Here is a 17,380-nt window from a genome sequence, read left to right on the forward strand (position 1 = left end):
ATTAGTTTAGAAAATGACCAAAGTTAACCTTTAATTAACAGTAATAAAGCATTGCATTTAATGTATTTATCAAGTAGACAATTCTATTACTTTGTTGATATACTCTTCACATTTTCCATTCTGTTAACTTGTAATGTTTTAAACTTGGAATCTAATGTTTTTCAAATAGTGTTCTAATTTTAACTATTCTTTTATTTTGTAATTATCCCGGACAAAAGTTGTGCATCCTTATTATAATAATGTCCACAAAGAACTTATAACCACTAATTAATGCATTAGCTACAAGTAATAAACCTTGAATAAAGAGGAATTTTGAAGCCTCAATTTAAATTCCCATAAGATGATTATGCAAACTATGCAAATAGGAACGCTTGATTTTGAAAAGCCACAACGCTGCTAAAGATAATGATGATGATGATGGTGATGATGATCACGATTATGGTGGTGGTTGAGGAGGTGGTGATGATGAGTGATGATGGACGTAATACCAGTAATAATCACTTCCGAGAGAGAGAGAGAGAGAGAGAGAGAGAGAGAGAGGTGGTGGTGATAAAGAGATCAAGAAAGGGAAAGGAGACAAAGCCGTGGAAATTAGAGGTAGTACAAACGTGCCGAGAGATTATTTCAAGAGTCACGTTATTATTGAAGAGAGAGAGAGAGAGAGGCGAGAGAGAAGCGCGATAACAGCGTTTGTCCTTCTTGGACTCAGTTTTGTGAGCAGCGGACGGGCAGTACGGGCGACGGACGGACGAAGAAACTTGAGACAATCACACCAAGATCCGATATTCAGAGGTAAATTTGGACTGTATTTGACTAAAACCACAAAATCCTATCATTGTGAGCTTAAATGATTTGTTTGTTCGGCGGTCAGGCTGAATGAAGATCAGACCTAGTTTCTCCTCGCTTGGTATTTGGGAATTGCATCTGCCTGCCTGCTCTTTGGCATCACCGCTTGACATTAACCAGAGATCACATTTTAAATTACGGTATGTGGCACTTAAAATCTTTAAATATCAATTTATAGTTTCCGGTTAATTGTTTCAGTTAAATAGATGCATGTGGTCCATTCTGTCGGCGGACGGACTCAGTGAGTATTCCCGAGATCCCGGAGGGGTGCTGGATTTTTGATGTTATAAAACTACAGGCTATCGCTTAGACCTTACAGTAAAATTACGTGTGAACTGTGGCTACATTAAGGAATATTACAATGGATTCAGTTTCTTAATGGACTACACTTGACACTGAGTTCTAATTAGGAGCTCTTGGTCAAAGAGATTGAGGACCTGTCTCCATTGGCGCACACTAATATGTGTTTTATGTGGGGGAATTTCACCCCCAACTGTTGTTTACATTGATTGATTCTTTTATCGACCCATTTATCGATTCTACCATAATTCTACTTTATGTTGTCTTCTGACTTCGCTGTAAGGAATAGGGGCTGTCACTTTCTGTGCAAATTGGACCAGGCGCAATATTTTTTACGCGTGCGTGTGCGCAATAGAGTCTGTCTGCGCGCTGCCGTTACCAGAGGACGGCGGAGGGCAGCGACTGACAGACTGTCACATACCGAGCTTCGACAGCCCGGGGCAAATATTTTACCTGCATTCAGTCCTTATGCGCATTTTCTCTGCGGTTCAGCGCGCTTCTAATGGGGTTGATCGGCTGTGAGTCGCTTCAAAAACCCAGCTTAATTGCGTCCATTTATTACGCGACCCTATAAGTCCGGTATAATAAGTATGTGGGATTTTCATGTCTGGGGGTGTCGTTGATGCGCTTGTGCCTCTGCAAAATGCTGCTTTTTACGCTGTGCACAGTTGTAATAATGTTTGTATTTGTGTGAGACCTTAAGCATCCATTGCCCTTCTGGGAAATACATTTGCTTAGATTTATGACCTGCCTTCCCAGGTTCTATCGATTATCGCAGCCTGCTGCGTACTATATATTTGTAAGAGCAGGAAAAGTGGGTCTGCTATATCTATATATAATTTCTTGATGTTGTAGAGAGCACAGCAAGCTTTTGATACAGCCATCTGCAGCTGGGTCAATTCTCAAGTGGGAAATTTGTGCTATCACAGCCTCTTGTTGAGAATATACATAAAAACTAATGTGAAACACGAATGGCTCCCAGGTACACACAGACACACATGCACATGAAGGGCCTTTACGGACTGTAATGGCTCTGATCAGTGCCAGACATGTTTATGTGTATGGAAGGCTCATGTATAATACATCATTGTTGCACCAGGGTATGTGGGTACAATCAATGTGTGCCATGAGTCTATATTTATGTTAATGGGTGACTTTTATGATGTGTGTGTATTTGTGCGCATATTTATGTCTGTGTCTTACACTGTGTGCATCAGTATCTTTGATTGCATGAGCACTTCTCTGTAATTTTCTTTGGACCAGCTGTGGCTTTGCAAGGTTTTTGCAAGAGAGAAAATAGGACAAGGGAGACTGGATTGGATAGACACTCTCTCCTCTTTTAGTCGGGGTTAAGAGAGAGAAAGCGGCAATCTGTGTCAGCGTTCAGTTAGTAATTGTTTACAGTCTGCAGCTCTTACATTTCCCCTGATGGGAACCCAAGAGCAATTGGCAGATCTAAAGGAGGGCAAAGGAAGCAGAGGGAGAGGGAACTTAGGAGACTTCAAGGGACGAGAGGAGGGGAAGTTAGATGGAGAAGGGGGGAATAGATGAAAGGTGGACAGAGGTAGGGGTGGGACAGAACATGAGGAGGCATTAGATTAACGACTGGTAAATGAGTGGTGAGTGGGAAGGAGAGGAAAGCGAGAGGTAGGGGTGATGGAGACAGACAGGTCACAATGAGTGAGTGACTTACTGGCAATAAAACTGTCTGAAAAATAAAAGGTGGAAGAAAGAAAGGTGCAGTGTTTGTAACAAGAGAGAAAAGCAGCAGTTCCCATTGATAGCGTTTTGATCAACTGTAGAAGAAGGGGTTCAGAAGAGATGATGGCACCCTGAGAGGGAAGGGAGGTTGGAACGATTCTGGCAGACTCAGGAAAACGGATCATGGACATGTGAAAAAAGGTGTGTGTGAGCTCAGGAGAGAAACAAGCAGGTTGAATAAACACTTGATTCAAGACTTTCTCTAACTGTTTTCACCCACCAATCTTACATTATCTGGTTAACTCTCCTGCCTGGATTGCCTTGCAATGCTTTTCCAAGACAAAGTACTTACTAATACTGTTCCAGAGACTCCACTAGCTGTTCTTTTTCTAAATCTTTCGTCAAATAGGATCAATGATGGCGAAAATGTTAGACACTTCCAAACACTTGGTCTGTGAAAGCTATAATGTCTTCACATATAACAAACACTCACAGGGAATGTGGTAAACCATCGGTGAGTCACCATTTCCTTTTAGATTTACTACTAATGAGAATGGGACAACCCCAAAGATGAGCACCCATGGGGGCTTTTCTCTCCCGACAGCTTGTGGCAGTCGACGGACGGGTACCATTCATTAGCTGACAGTTCAGTGAAATGAATCAGACAACACGGCCTCCCAGGGATCCTTGTAGAGAACAAGGAAATAAACGCTTAGTGCTCAAGACATGAACATTCCCTAGGGCCCTCGTGCACAGAGATAATGTAATGGCAGAATTCCCTTTCTGATTGTTTCAAACCGGAAAGGAAACAAGGAGCTTCCAGGATCTAACGTTGCTTCAGATCCTGCTTATACTCCCCTCTTCTTGCTTTCCAGGCATGGGGAAAATGGAATAGCAGTATAAAACCTTCGGCAGAGTGCTTTTTCTTTGGTGTCAGTCTTTTGAAGGGGGAGTGAAAAGCTTGTGACTCTGCAGTGACTTTGCGCAAAACTGAATCTCAACTATATCATCTCCAATTACCCACTCAAGGCAAGTAACTGACGAGCAATTTTTCATCCATACATGATGCTCCTTTTAGATGTGAGGGATGATGTACTATAGTTTCCCTCAGTGCCCTTTGATGGGGATCGTGCATCAAAGGAGGTGAAGACACATGATTGCTGATGCTGAGTTTTTAAGATGGGGAAATTCGTCAAGGGTTTCACACCAAGCATCCTGTTTGAAAAGTGTGAGATTCGGCTTGAACATCCTTCACGCTCTTCCCCATCATCCCCCTGATGCAGAGCCATGTCCCCATTGTCCCCCACGGAGGTTAGAGCAGGACACGGCGACCCCAGCCTGAGTGTTGCTATGTCGAGACATGGAGTCATTCTCTCCCTGGTGGTGATGGGAAGAAGGGAGGGGAGCGGTCATTTAGAGGAAATGGCTATGTCTAGCAGTGCAGTGTTTTTTTTTCCTCTATGGAGGCCGGTGGGATGGTGCTGCAGAGTCTGTCACGGTCTGATTGTTCTCAGACCAACATCACCATTTGCTTGCGTGCGTGTGGTAATGCAGGCAGGTGGGGATGCATATATGAAAGCACATAGTCGAGATAAGCAACCCAAGTCTGCGACTTCGAAAAGTCATACATAATCATTGTCTTCAAACAGTCTAGCAATGTCACACACATACAAGCACACACACACATACAAGCACACACACACACACACACACACACACACACACACACACACACACACACACACACACACACACACACACACACACACACACACACATTAGTCTGATTTTCCTCAATTTTCTCCCTGTGACAAGAATTGTAAGTATGTAGGCACATCTTCTATCTACTACCAGCAGGGGGTCTGCATTACTGCCAGAATGGACTGAAATTCAGAGCGCGATGTTAGATTGGTGGAGGCAACTCCCAGCTCAGTGGTGGATAGCTGTTTGAATGAATGGGATGAAGGAGGACTCCAGTGAAAAAAGTACAGAAGCTCGCTCCACTGGAGACATTATTATACAGAAAGACGGGAGGCTGCTCCGGGCTGAATGCGTGTCGGTCTGTGTGAGCTTTCTGTGTATTTACATTTACACCCCACTGTGTAGAAATGAGGAAGAAAGAGGGTAAAAGAGTCAGACATTGACAGAACGAGAAAGCTCATGTGACTATTGGTTTTACTGTATGTGTGTGTAGGTTATGGACTTGCAGCCAAAGGCTGAAATATTGAAGTGCTGAGCTAAAATGAGTCTTTTCTCTAGTTGTTCCTGATAGAAAGTTGAGTTTGAGCCAGGAATCGAGTGCTGGATAATGATACTGAGCATTTATTCACAGTTCTTTCAGATTCTATTGGAAAGATTTCAATGTTTTGCCCGCGCCAATATATGTAAGTACAGGTGAAAGAAGAAAACTGTGAAGATAGTAATGCTCCTAGGGTCCCTGAAGTTAAATGAAGTCAGAAGCAAAGGCTTCACTTAAAATCAGTAAGACACTTGCATGATGTGTAACCTTCATGTGATGACTTTTGTAACAAGCAAGTGGTGTACGGATTGCAATTTGAAATTCAGCCATTTGTCCAAATTCTGCAGATAGTTTTGGGGGGTTGATTTTCTCCTCTGACTCCCACAAAGTCTCCACAAAGGGTTGTAAAGTTTGAGCTACCACGGCTCCTGGAAGTGTTTCTCGTTTAAAACTTTTTGGTTACATTTAGGGTGTTTCTTTGTTTTGGGGTTTGAATAACAGACTAACAGTGTTTTCAGGATTTACGTTTGATATTTCCAAATGTGATAACTATAGAGGATTTAGTTTTGACCTGTTTAAAGGCACATTAGATTGGGAAACTAATGTATAACACATTTCTAGATTAGTTGTTGAGTAATCACTAAAGTAATGCAATTACTTTTTCAAGGAATAATTTGTCATGAATAATTGATTCCTCCCCCCTTTGTAACTTGCCAGCACCACTTAAAAAGCATTCATGTCAAGGAAACGTCTTTCCAAACAGCTTCTGGTGCAATAATTTAACCTTGACCTCCAGTAGAAGTAATGAAAGCCTCTCCTAGGCAACACTCACTTATTGATTTATTTTTTCTATATTAGGGCAACAGATTTAATCCTTTTCATATAACTCAGTTTAGACCTAAACTTTGTTTAACAAAAGTGAAATTCTGAATAATTTCTGCATGGATATCTGCCTAGAAAATAGGCTTGTTCATAGCATTCCTTGAAAGCATGAGTCACAGTGGTGGGAGGACTAAGGTGCACAAGTGAAGACCAGATCAAAGTACTGAAATATCAGTCACACAGCCCGGCTTGCATTGCTTAAAACGTGCAGGGATAATGAGGGTGGAATCCATAAGCAGGGTCAAATCTCTTTTACAGTAGCTGCAGTGAAATGGAGGAAGGTGCAATTAGGACAGTAGCAAGTGGAATTTGTAATCATAATATTGAATGTTAAATTTGATTGTCTTCATTTAGAGCTCACATTCAAATGATTCGTCTTGGTGCATATCATTAAAACATGTGATGGAATTGCAGTTTTCAATTTTACAGCTTTCACTGGCCTGCGATTTACTTGTTCTTATTTCTCAATTTATAGGCACACATGAAATTGGAAAACACTAGCTGTAACTACTTAAATAATTTTACCATGGTTTAACACAATTTAGGAAGTCCTTAATAAGCCTTGCAATAAAAGGTGCCAATGACTGTAATGAGTGTTTTAGAATTACATTTATCATACTCGGGAAATTAACTTTTTTCTGAACATTTGCTTTTGAAAAGAAAAAAAAACAAAACTTATTTACATTGTTTATTTGTTAAGTGTTTTAGCGTATGTGTAATAAGGCTGCCAGTAATTTTGGAAAATGCAGCATGTGCCTGAGGTAGGTAGGAGTAACTGTGCAGGTGTTTGCTTGGGCTGGTGTGAATGTGCATCTGCACGGCTGGATGTATCACATACACTGCAGATGTATGTGTGTGTTTGTGTCTGGGGCCATGACAGAAAGAAACCTACAGTATAAGCTGCCACCCCTGACGTAGGGGTCCTGTAGGAATTGAGTAAATCCTATTGTAAATTTGCCTACCCCATGAAGATAATTGGCTTATTCCTGTGTTAAATAGCCGGTCCTACAGGACACTGACTGGGCTTAGCATGCCCCGTGTAGACAGTGTGTCTGTTCCTCTGCTTCTTAGGGACTTAGAGGCACATTACATACTGAATTACTGTATGACAATGATGAACAGATAGCTGCGGTGCCTAGTCCAGAGCTCCACACTCACAAGAGTCTGCAAGGGCACAAGTTCAATTCCCACAAGGTGACTCTTGCTGCTTGATGTATGAAAAGTAGTTACAGCGACAATCAGGAACAGCAGCAGGAACAATCTGTGCATCCAGGACTTCACAGCTACATTTCCTATGCTTCGTAAAGCTCTCAATTTCTGGATTTTCATTCTCGAGTCTACACAACAGTTTCAGGCTTCTGTTGAGTCTGGATGTGTTGCGTATCCTTACCTAAATCATTATCCACACATCAAACACCATCTGGGTTTCACTCCGTTACTTTGAAGATTCTTTCCTCATCAGCCCTGCGCCTAAAGGAACCACTGCAAATATATGTGTGTGTATGTGTACATGCAAACAAGCTTACATGTGGCTCTTTTTATGCCTGTTTTAACCCAGTAGTTGCTCAGTAACCGCACTAACAGCGCCTGCCTCTCTGTTTCTTGGCCTGTGGGCAACTGCTTAGTGATGAACCCGGCCCCAGCTGATCCAGCAGCTCAGAAGGGGGGAAAAAAGCGGCAAAATGTTCAAACCAGAAAATGAGAGATTCAGAGATGGATGAATTGTCAGTGGATGTGCAGCTGTGTGTGTGTTTGTGTGTGTGCGTGAGGGAAGCTAGAGAGCTAACACGCATAATTTTGGGACATGACCGAAAACTGTCTAGTTAGAGTGCATCAGGAAATGGATGAAAGGAAGAATTCCCTGCGCGTGGTGAGAAGAGAGAGATGGAGCTCAAAATGCTTCATCTGTGTGCGTCCTGATGACTGCTAAGTTGAACAAAGACAGCTGAGAGACTGTGACTGCAATATCCTTTCAAACCAGTGCTCCGTCTCTGAAAACATGCCGGACATGCTGTGAAGTGAAATGGTTGAAAGCATCTTTTTAAAGGTTGAGTGATGATATTGAGCAGATGAAATGGCAGCACCTCAGGGAGGGGGTTTGAAGCTAAAAATACAGAAGCAAAGGGAATGTTTGTTCACGCTCATCTCAGTGTCATATAACATTGATAAATACTGTGATTTGTAGTTTGGTGTAAAGCACTGTATCCTGTTACGTATTAGAGCGAGCTGTCTTCGCTGACAGCCTTACAACTCTCTTGGTGATCATCCCAGCATACGTGTGCCCAGGTGTGTGCGCGTCTGTGTTTTCCAGCTTCTTCAGAATCACAAGGGACGAACTACAGAGCACGAGGTTCATCAGTAGTGTAATTAATGTAGTGCGGTTCAGTTGTCATGCGTGATATTTCAGCGCTGCGATCTACTTGAGAAGGCTTTTTGATGAATGGCCAATTAGAAGAGGACTCCTCGTGCCTGGTGGCTGACTGATCTCTTTTTAATGGCACTCCTGTTTCTTTGATAAAACGCAAAATGAATCATCGATACCCCGGCCCCGAGGAGCACCGAGCACAGAATTTAATTGTAATTGGGTGTGTAGCAGCACTTTGGGGTCGAGGCTGTGCCTGTGTGTGTGTATGCAACAGTGTGTGAGAGCACTTTTGCGGAAATTGTGGTCAGTCCCAGTCATACTCCACTGTGCATGGCTGCTTTTCTAATGCATTATATATAATTCACTGGTTATGTGTGTTAATCTTTATTTCGACATCTACGTTTTTTTACATTGATTTATTCAAAGTCCATTTCAACCATAGTGTATGTGAGACTATATCAGCCCAGTAGTGTTCTTACAACACCAAATGAGTGCCATTGTATATGTTTGTTTTTTTTTTTTTTTTTGGAGTTTGATTTATTCTGAAGTACACTTCAATTAGCTCTGGCAAGTTCCCTTTCAAAAAGTCCATGTTTAAACTGTGCTGCTGTGTTTTTGATGCTTTAATCAAAAAGCCTCATTTCATATGCATATTTAATGTTACAGAAATGAAAAGATGAGAGGGAGAAACAGCATTAAATGTTGAAAGAAATACAAAGAGCCTTTTCTTCTTCTTTACTTTTCAGTTCCACCGGAGATGGCCACGATGTATTTGCCATTTCTCAGAAGGGGGTGTCGTGGCAGGGGAGGGGGTTGTTTGAACAGAAGCTGTGAAAACACATTGTGTAACACTTTCAGCAAGCAGCTAGCATCTTGAACCAAAGAGCCCATCAGGAGGTTTTGGGCCACCCAATGGGCAGCAAAGATCTTTGTTATGCCTTTTATTTTTTGTTGCAGTGCAATACTGGGTCACAGCCATTGGTGATTTCTGCACTTCCCTAAGCAAACAACAGGCTTCAGAATGACGTGATTAGTGTTGTCAAAATGCCACTGCATCCCCTGCTGATGTGAGGGGCAGGGACAATAATCCTATAATTCACTGCGTGAAATTGTAGAAATGTGTCTCTTATACCTGCCTGTAAATGGCACATACACTTGAGCTCTTGGATTCTTAGGTTCATGTGTACTTTCCTCAGCAATCCTTCCTCAACTCCACTGCAAAGTGTGTCACGTCATTCAGCTGAAAATGTGAACCAGACCTTTCACTTTTGGCCACAATGGAGGCTTGCTTGGCAGGTAGGCACTTGGGGGAGATACAGAGGGAATCTTATTTTGTGGATTTAGACTTCATAAACATCATTATCATCTTACCGACCTTGAGTTGCTGCGCTGTTCAGCGGCGACCCCAATTTTGTCAGGAACCTTGAATGGTGATGTGCGCGGTCTCTCGGGCACATGGGCAATCGAGTCAACAAAAAAGGAATTTTTCTTAGAATGGAGTGCGTGGCATGTCGGCATGTGTGTTAGGTGTCTGAAAGAGGGTGCGGCTATATGTACGTGCGCTGACTCAGTAATCTCTCTAGCCTGCTGCCTGGAACCGTCAGCATCTTTCCTCCAAACAAAGTTTTCTGACTGTGCCTCTGCCAGATTTAAACTGTGTAGAACATTTGTGTAACAGCCCACGCTCTTAGAATACAGATTTGTTCTTGAGTGCATGCCAAATGGCCTCTATATTTTATGAGCCTTCTCTCTACTAACATACCGTCTTGAGACTAATTATCGTGGTCGCACTCAAACACAAATCTCATTTATTATTGCGTTGACATCACATTTGTTTTGGCTTGGCCTACATGGCAGGAACTTCACAGTACTACAATACTGGAAGCATGTTTTGAGCTTGACAAAGCATGCTTTGAATGGTGGATCTGTTCCTTGTTGCATTATACACAGTATTAGACAGAAAGGTTGTTTGTTCTGTAGAGCATTGTTACTGGTCTCACTTCAAGTGGACTGTAATTTTTTTTGCTGCACTCCAACTGAGCTGCTCACTGGGGAGTCATGCCTGATTCCTGGGAAGCAGTTTTTGTCTCTTGGACATGGCCTAGAAATGCCTTGATACTTTTTATTATCGTAATAGTTTCCCCCTAGCATATTGTATCTGTACACTGATTCCAGCTATTTTCACACATACTGCAAGACTATTCATAAAAGCCTGAGTAATATGGAAATACAACATGAAAGAGGAGTTGAAACTATTTCTAGTAATTGATGTATAATTGTCTTTTTATAAAGCAATTTTTTTAAGTGTTCTAATTTCTTTGTGCAAAAGCATTGCACTTTTATTTGGGATGCATAACTACTCTAATTATTGAATAATTATTGAAAATGTCCCACTAAATTCCACATGCAGATGTACAACAATTCATTTAATGTGTCTGCCTATTCCTGCCCAGGGTCATAAGTTCATCCGAGCACTGAGCAGAAGGCAGGAAGATCCCAGGCTGGTTGCCAAGTATATAGCAGGGTGAGAACAGACAGACAAGCACATTTAGATATAAAAAAACAAACAAACAAACACTAATATCAGAGACACAGTTTGAGCTATGATTTATCAATGGAATTTCTAAAAATGAAATGCATAAGAAGGAACTGAGAGCACTAAAATGGCACTCCAGCGAACACAAAAACTAAAGAGACTATAAATAAATAAATGCAAAAAGGCTTTGTATAAAATCAATGTGCGTCTATATTATATCCCCAGCTCATTCAGAGGAAACCCACACAGGTGTTTTCACTTAGCTGGCTGATTAGAGCTGGTTCCCCTCAGGCTCTGGCCTCAAGTAATGCAATCTAGTAGCCCGCTTCTCAGATATGTTGAGCTGTTCTAATTGATCTGATGTGGTGTCAGGGGATTGTGGCAGCGATGGTTTATTAAGGCCAAGCTTTTTCTACATAGCTACTGTAGTTAGCCAGTTGCATAGCTACAGACATATTTCTTTCATGAATTTGAAATTATGTTGGTCAAATGCGACTTGGTTAGATTGGTTAGACATTTTCTACCCATAATAATAATACAAAAAAACCAAAAACATGTTTGTGTCAAGGGCTGCTGTGGACAGTGTTGCCGTAAAGTAACTTAATATCAATGTTATTACTCAGAGCCACCGTCAGCTGAATTAATACATAGTAACTGTTCACACACTGGACACACTGCACACACTGGATGCCAATAATATACGTAATCGTGTTGCAAAGGTCATTCTATGCAAATTGCTTAAGGGATTAATTTAAAATGGATGTACACCCTTGATTTTCCTCTTTTTTTCCAGCCAAGAGATTTTTAAAAATGCATTGTAAGGCTGGTAATGAGCAAGAAGATCACACAGGTCCTGAAACTCTGGCCTTGGTTGCAGCTCTCTTGGTATTGTAGGTCATCAGTCTGTGGAGGTCCAGCATGTGTGGAGGGGTGGGGTTGGGAGGTTGGGCGTAAGCATCAATACCAACAAGAAATTAACTTGGTCCTGGCTTACTGGCTGTTTCACCAGAGTTGAGAGGGGCTCAACTGACCTTTCAAATGCAAAGAGCAACATTTAAGCTAGTTTTGAGCAGAAGCGGTGTTGTTTACATGCGATAAGTGTATGCCATTAAGTATGTGTTCATGTAAACAGCACATAAAGAAAATTAAATATTTCTGATTTAAGAAAACTGACTTAAATAGTCATTACAGATCAGCTCCCAAAATGTGTGTAACATTTTGAATTGAAACAGGTCAACATTTCAGTTGCTTCCAACAAATGTGACCACAAATGTCATTTAAATTCCTTCTAAATCAATATAAACATATTGCTAGGATAGCTGTTTGACATCTCTTCTGGTCTTTAGGGATATACATCATAGTATCCAAACTTAATAATAATTACATGTTATTGTGTGCCTGATGGTTGCAGCTTTTGCTTACGTGTTGTCAGTGGCTGTGCGCTCGATGCCTTTCAAGGAAGCATTCACTCGGCCTTCTGTCCAAGTGTTTGTCATCTATGATCACGGGCTGTGATGATGACTACACCCCTGACGTTCTGCAGACTCCCACAAATTGGCTCATAAGTTGTGTTGCTATTTGTGTCTGAACACTTTTAGATTTAATTCTTTGCTCCTGATTGGCTGGTTTAAATGCCCTGAGCAACTTATAGAGACATCCTCTGCCAGACGTGACTGGACTGGTGCACCCTTAATATTGAATTCAGTGTACTACATGCATCAGTTGGGCTCTTTCACTTCTTGGCAGTGTTTGGAGTGTTTTCGGGATGGTGTGCTTTTAAGTGTTGATCCTTTCTTTGTGTTATTCTTACAACACACACCATCATTTTATATTGTTCCACTTTTGTCACCCTCTCTTTGCAGAATGCTGTGACACGCAATATGGCAAATGTCAGGAAAGAAGAAAGAATGCACATAGACAGATACTCCTTTGATCCGCAGGTGCGCACACACACACACAGACACACACACACAAACACACAAACACACATGATCACAGGCCTGCATGGCATCTTCCACCCTTCATGCATGTACTTGCAGGGGGAACAGCTGGAGATAAAGCAAATGTGTAGGGAGTGTGAGTGTGTTTGTGTTTTTGTGGGACTGGGTAAAGTATCATGGGGGTGTGTTTGTGGGGGGGTCCTGACAGTTATGGGCTATGAGTATGAGCCTGTTCCTGTTGTGCTCTGTCATGCTGAGGTTTCTTCCACTTGCCTACCTTCCACTGTCTGTTTGACACTTAGGTAACGTGATGCTGGTGTGTGTGTTTGTGTGTGTCTATTTGTGTGTGTGTTGATACTGACACACTCGTGCGTGGTTAAAAATGGTTTAAAATGTTGCATCAGTACAACGTGGCCTCAGAAAAGTGTGCGACACGAAACTCACCGACATTAAAGATGGACGGTAAGAGATTTAAAGGACACAACACAAGGACGTGAGAAAAAAAATAGAGGAGGGAGCTGCTTTACGTCTGTGTATGACTGAAAGTTCAGCTGATGAAATAAAGCATCAGTTCATCTGTTCATCAGCGTGTGACCATGGAGAGGCCACAGTGAACAAAACATTCCATTTTCCATTTTTTATTATGTTCCATTTCTTTGTTTTTTGCCACAGTGTGCTTCAAGGTTAGCTCATTAGTAATGCTTCAAGCATGTGTTTGTTCAAATGACATCCTTTGTCTGAGCTGGCGTAGGTGAATGTGTGTGTGTGTGTGTATGTGTGTGTGTGTGTGTGTGTGTGTGTGTATGTGTGTGTGTGTTGGCTCCCAATGGGGATTGTGTTTCGATCGGTCAAGCCTGACAGATAACAGCCCGCCATGCTCGTCACATCTATTATTGAGGGGACGGGAAATTGATCAGCTCTACCGGTGAATGTTACCCTACCTTCCTGAACACTCACTGCCACAGTGCTCCCTTACTTTTTTCTCCTGGGTCCATTCTTGTTGTTGGACTCCCTGCTGTTTTCCGTCATCCCGTTACTTCTCCCTTCCATCCTTTCTTTCATCTTCCAACCTCCATGCTCGTCCCACTTCTTTTCACAATATTCCCGTCTTTTAATTTCTCTCTTAATGATCATTTTTTGGGTAAAACTTACAACCACGCTGTCTTAGTTTCTTAATAGCCATCTTAATTCGACTTTTCTGGCAAGCTCTTCTCCTGTTGAAGTTGTTGTTCCACCGTGCACCAACACACCTGATTCCTCTTCCCCCTCAGCTAGAACAAGAAAATTAAAGGCCTTTTCAGCCTCCTCCCTGCACTCTCTCCTCGTCTCCCCTCTCTACTCATCAGCTAGAAATCACGACTCCAGCTTACCTTTGATCACTCTCCCTGGGAACTCTTCATTGCAGAAAGTCAAGTGTTTTATCTTTGTTGTGTGACAATTCAACTCAGGAACAGACCACGTGCTGCCAGCCAACATGGCTGTTTGCACCCCGAATATGCCGTGCAGAGAAGAAAGCCTAATTTGATCTCAATTCATCATAGCAAGATTGCCCTGCATTTATTGATAATTGCTTTTTTCCGTTTAAAGGGATGGCGTTTAAACCGTCAGTCGTGTAAACATGAGAGATGCAGCTGTTGCCGCAATTAACTTCTCACTTTCCCTAATGAAAGGATTAATCCGCCAGCAAATCTCTCGGCTTCCTTTCAAATGCCAAGCCCCCATTCAGCTTGCTGCCAGTGGAAGAAAGGCAGCCTGTGACGAACAAAATGGTACTATCTATAACCAGAGCCAAAAGTCACATTCATCGTCTCAGCCTGGTGTCATATCATCAAGATCCCTTTACTGCTGCGGAACAAGAGAGACCCTTAACCAACTGCTGTTTGATGATTTCCTGAACGCAGCTTCTGCAATCGTCTGTTTTTACAGCCAGGTCTCTTCACAGCGCCACCTCCGCCTCCCTGCTTTCTTTTTCCTCTAGAACAAGCGCTACGATCTGTGCGCTCAGCCCGCCATAAACACACACACATTGCCTCTTGTCAGAATCTTCAGAATGGACGACAGGGAGTGCTTTACTTTCCACAGACAGTTGAAAGCAGAAAGTGAATAGCTGTCTCCTGCTGGAATAAGATGTGTCTGCTGAATGACAGCTTGTTGAGAATGGAGCAGAGCTTAGGCTAAATCTTTGAAGCCATCGATCAGATGTATTGATCAGGTTTGTTTTTTTCTGTGCAACACAGAGACGGGGGGGACAGGTGTAGAGATGACCAGATAGATCAAATCCATGACAAATGCCAATTATCCTTCCTTCTTATGGTCTGGTCTGGTCATCGATCAGAAAGAGGAAGCGCTCAGAGTCATTTACTCAAACTTGGTTTTTAGAAAGTCTGTCTGTTTACTTCACAAAATTTAACATGAACCAGGTTCTTTAAATGTAAAGTTATATAAACTGAAATCACTTTTAAATCAATGTGGACAAGGAAAAATTGATTATGAACATTGTTAGTTATGACTGTGTTTTGGCTTTTTGTTATAAATGATGACAAACGAGAATAACAGACATAAAATAAAAGTCATCTTGTAATATTAGAGGTGGACATTTACTGTGGGATTGCTACAGTATGCTTTATTTGTTTAAGGACAATTTCAAACCCTTACAAGAGTCATATTCATGTTACTATGGTTACCTAATGATCTGCATAATAAATATAGCAGTGTAGTCATTTACCTATTGAATTCATGTCATTCATGCTTTCACATCATCTACGCCAGAATCCAGATTGTCACCATTGCCTACTGAACAACTTGCCAAAGACAAGTGAACTTGACCGGAAAACAGACCATCTTTACATATAAGTAGCATAAAATCTGTGTTTATTTTTTAACTACTACTATTACAAAAAGACTTTGGGCAGAGTGATCCAAGGAGAAGCTATGAAACATTTGTTTGGTAAGCTCTTTGTGACAATAGAGGATTATTAAATGCACTGGCTTCAGAAAGAGATGTCAAATGAATGAACTCCTGTCACAGGAGTTTGATTTTCTAATATACAGTAGAGCTGATGATGCAGGATGACATCACCAAATGGCTTCCTATTTAGCCCCCAGGAGAGTATGGTTGACAACCTTTACATCCACCTGAATGACCCAACTAAAAAGTAAAATGTGTTTGAGTATGAAAGAACTCTCAAAGATCATATTAAAAAGTTTGATATGAGTTCATTTTCAAAGGTGGCTAACCTCTATCTTGCTTAAATTACCTGAGTGTACTCATTTATGTGGCCTCACTCAGCTGCATATCCTTGGTTATTAGTCTATTGATTGTTTGTGAGAGTGCTGTCTAAAACAACCATTATTGGCCAGACCTCAAATGATCGGTGTTAAGTGGCTACTCTCTTGTTTAAATAATCGTCTCTATGGCAGTGGACCAATAACAATTTAAATTCATTATTCTGTCTTGTTTGCTTTGCTATTTTGGGATCTCTATCCCCTTTTCCTCATTTCTATTCAATTTGCATACATCATTGAAACAGCCTGTGTACTGTGTGTCATTTACCAAGGTTAAGAATCACAGGTTACAACTCTGAGACTGATTTTGTATAAAGGCAGCTACAGACACAATGGCTTTTATCGGAGACAAACACTGAGATTTTATTTATGTATTTCTGTGCCTTTGTGTCTTGTGTACGGTTTGTTATGCTTGAGCTAAATGAAGTGATATTTGAAGGGGGATTAAGTATCAGCCAGCGTGCAGATTCATACAGCTGTTGTCTTGATCTTCAGTTTGTGGAAACCTTTATCTTTGCATTATTACTGTCTCTGTATCACTACCTATTTCTCCCTCAATCCTTCTGTTATAATCTCAATTTAGAGCTCCTCATCTGACCACAGCAGTAGCCAGCTCATTTTAAACCCTAAGATTACACAACTGTCCTTCTCCGTATCTCAACCTCTTCATCTCTCTCTGGCTCTCTCTTCGCTAATCCATGTATCTTATCTCTCAGCTTTGACTGTCTCCCAACTGTCCACCTAATTCTTTCTCCCTCTCTGTCTGTCTCTCCCTTACCCTCCTCGCTCATGGCTTCCTTGACTTTGCCTTTTGTGCTCTCTGCACCACCCAGTGTCTTCCCCAGTCTTTTCACTTTTAGGCCTTTAGAGTGAGTTTATTGGTATGACAGCCGATCAGCAGCAGAAGCTACAAAGCATTAGTAATGCGAGCAAGCACGCACCAACACATGCACGCTAGCATTCATAGTTCAGCATAAAGGAAATGCAGGCAGTGGATGACCACACGCACGCACACGCACAGTCTCTTTCACAGCTGAATGAGCATTCACCCCCTGTGTGCTCCATTCACCATGTCCGTAAAGGAAGAGAGGGGGAGGAAAAGTGGCCAGCTCGGACCTCAGCAGATAGAAACTAATGACTGTCTGATTAATTCATTAGACTGACACTATATTGGCTGGCTGCTGAAGTCATAGCTGTTTACTTTTTCATAATAGACGAACCCCGTGCAAGGTCTCTGCTCTCAGCACTCTAAATTTCTCTCTCTTGTTTTCGTTTCCACGTGGTCT

General features: G+C 41.8%; 1 protein-coding gene across 4 annotated transcripts in view; it reads left to right on the forward strand.

The window, feature by feature from the left end:
- The first annotated feature begins 518 nt into the window (after nt 1-518).
- The window catches only part of LOC137098536 (uncharacterized), a 141,273-nt gene continuing 124,411 nt past the window's right edge, over nt 519-17,380 (forward strand). Inside the window, exons 1-3 of one of the 4 annotated variants that reach the window (XM_067474849.1) lie at nt 519-792; nt 872-986; nt 12,732-12,809. The gene's annotated coding sequence lies outside the window, so the exon portion shown is untranslated. The remainder of the gene's footprint in view (nt 793-871; nt 987-12,731; nt 12,810-17,380) is intronic. The other 3 variants (XM_067474850.1, XM_067474847.1, XM_067474848.1) reach the window with 3 other exon arrangements.

This window comes from Channa argus, chromosome 14 (genome assembly GCF_033026475.1).
Source record: "Channa argus isolate prfri chromosome 14, Channa argus male v1.0, whole genome shotgun sequence".
Classification (NCBI taxonomy): domain Eukaryota; kingdom Metazoa; phylum Chordata; class Actinopteri; order Anabantiformes; family Channidae; genus Channa; species Channa argus.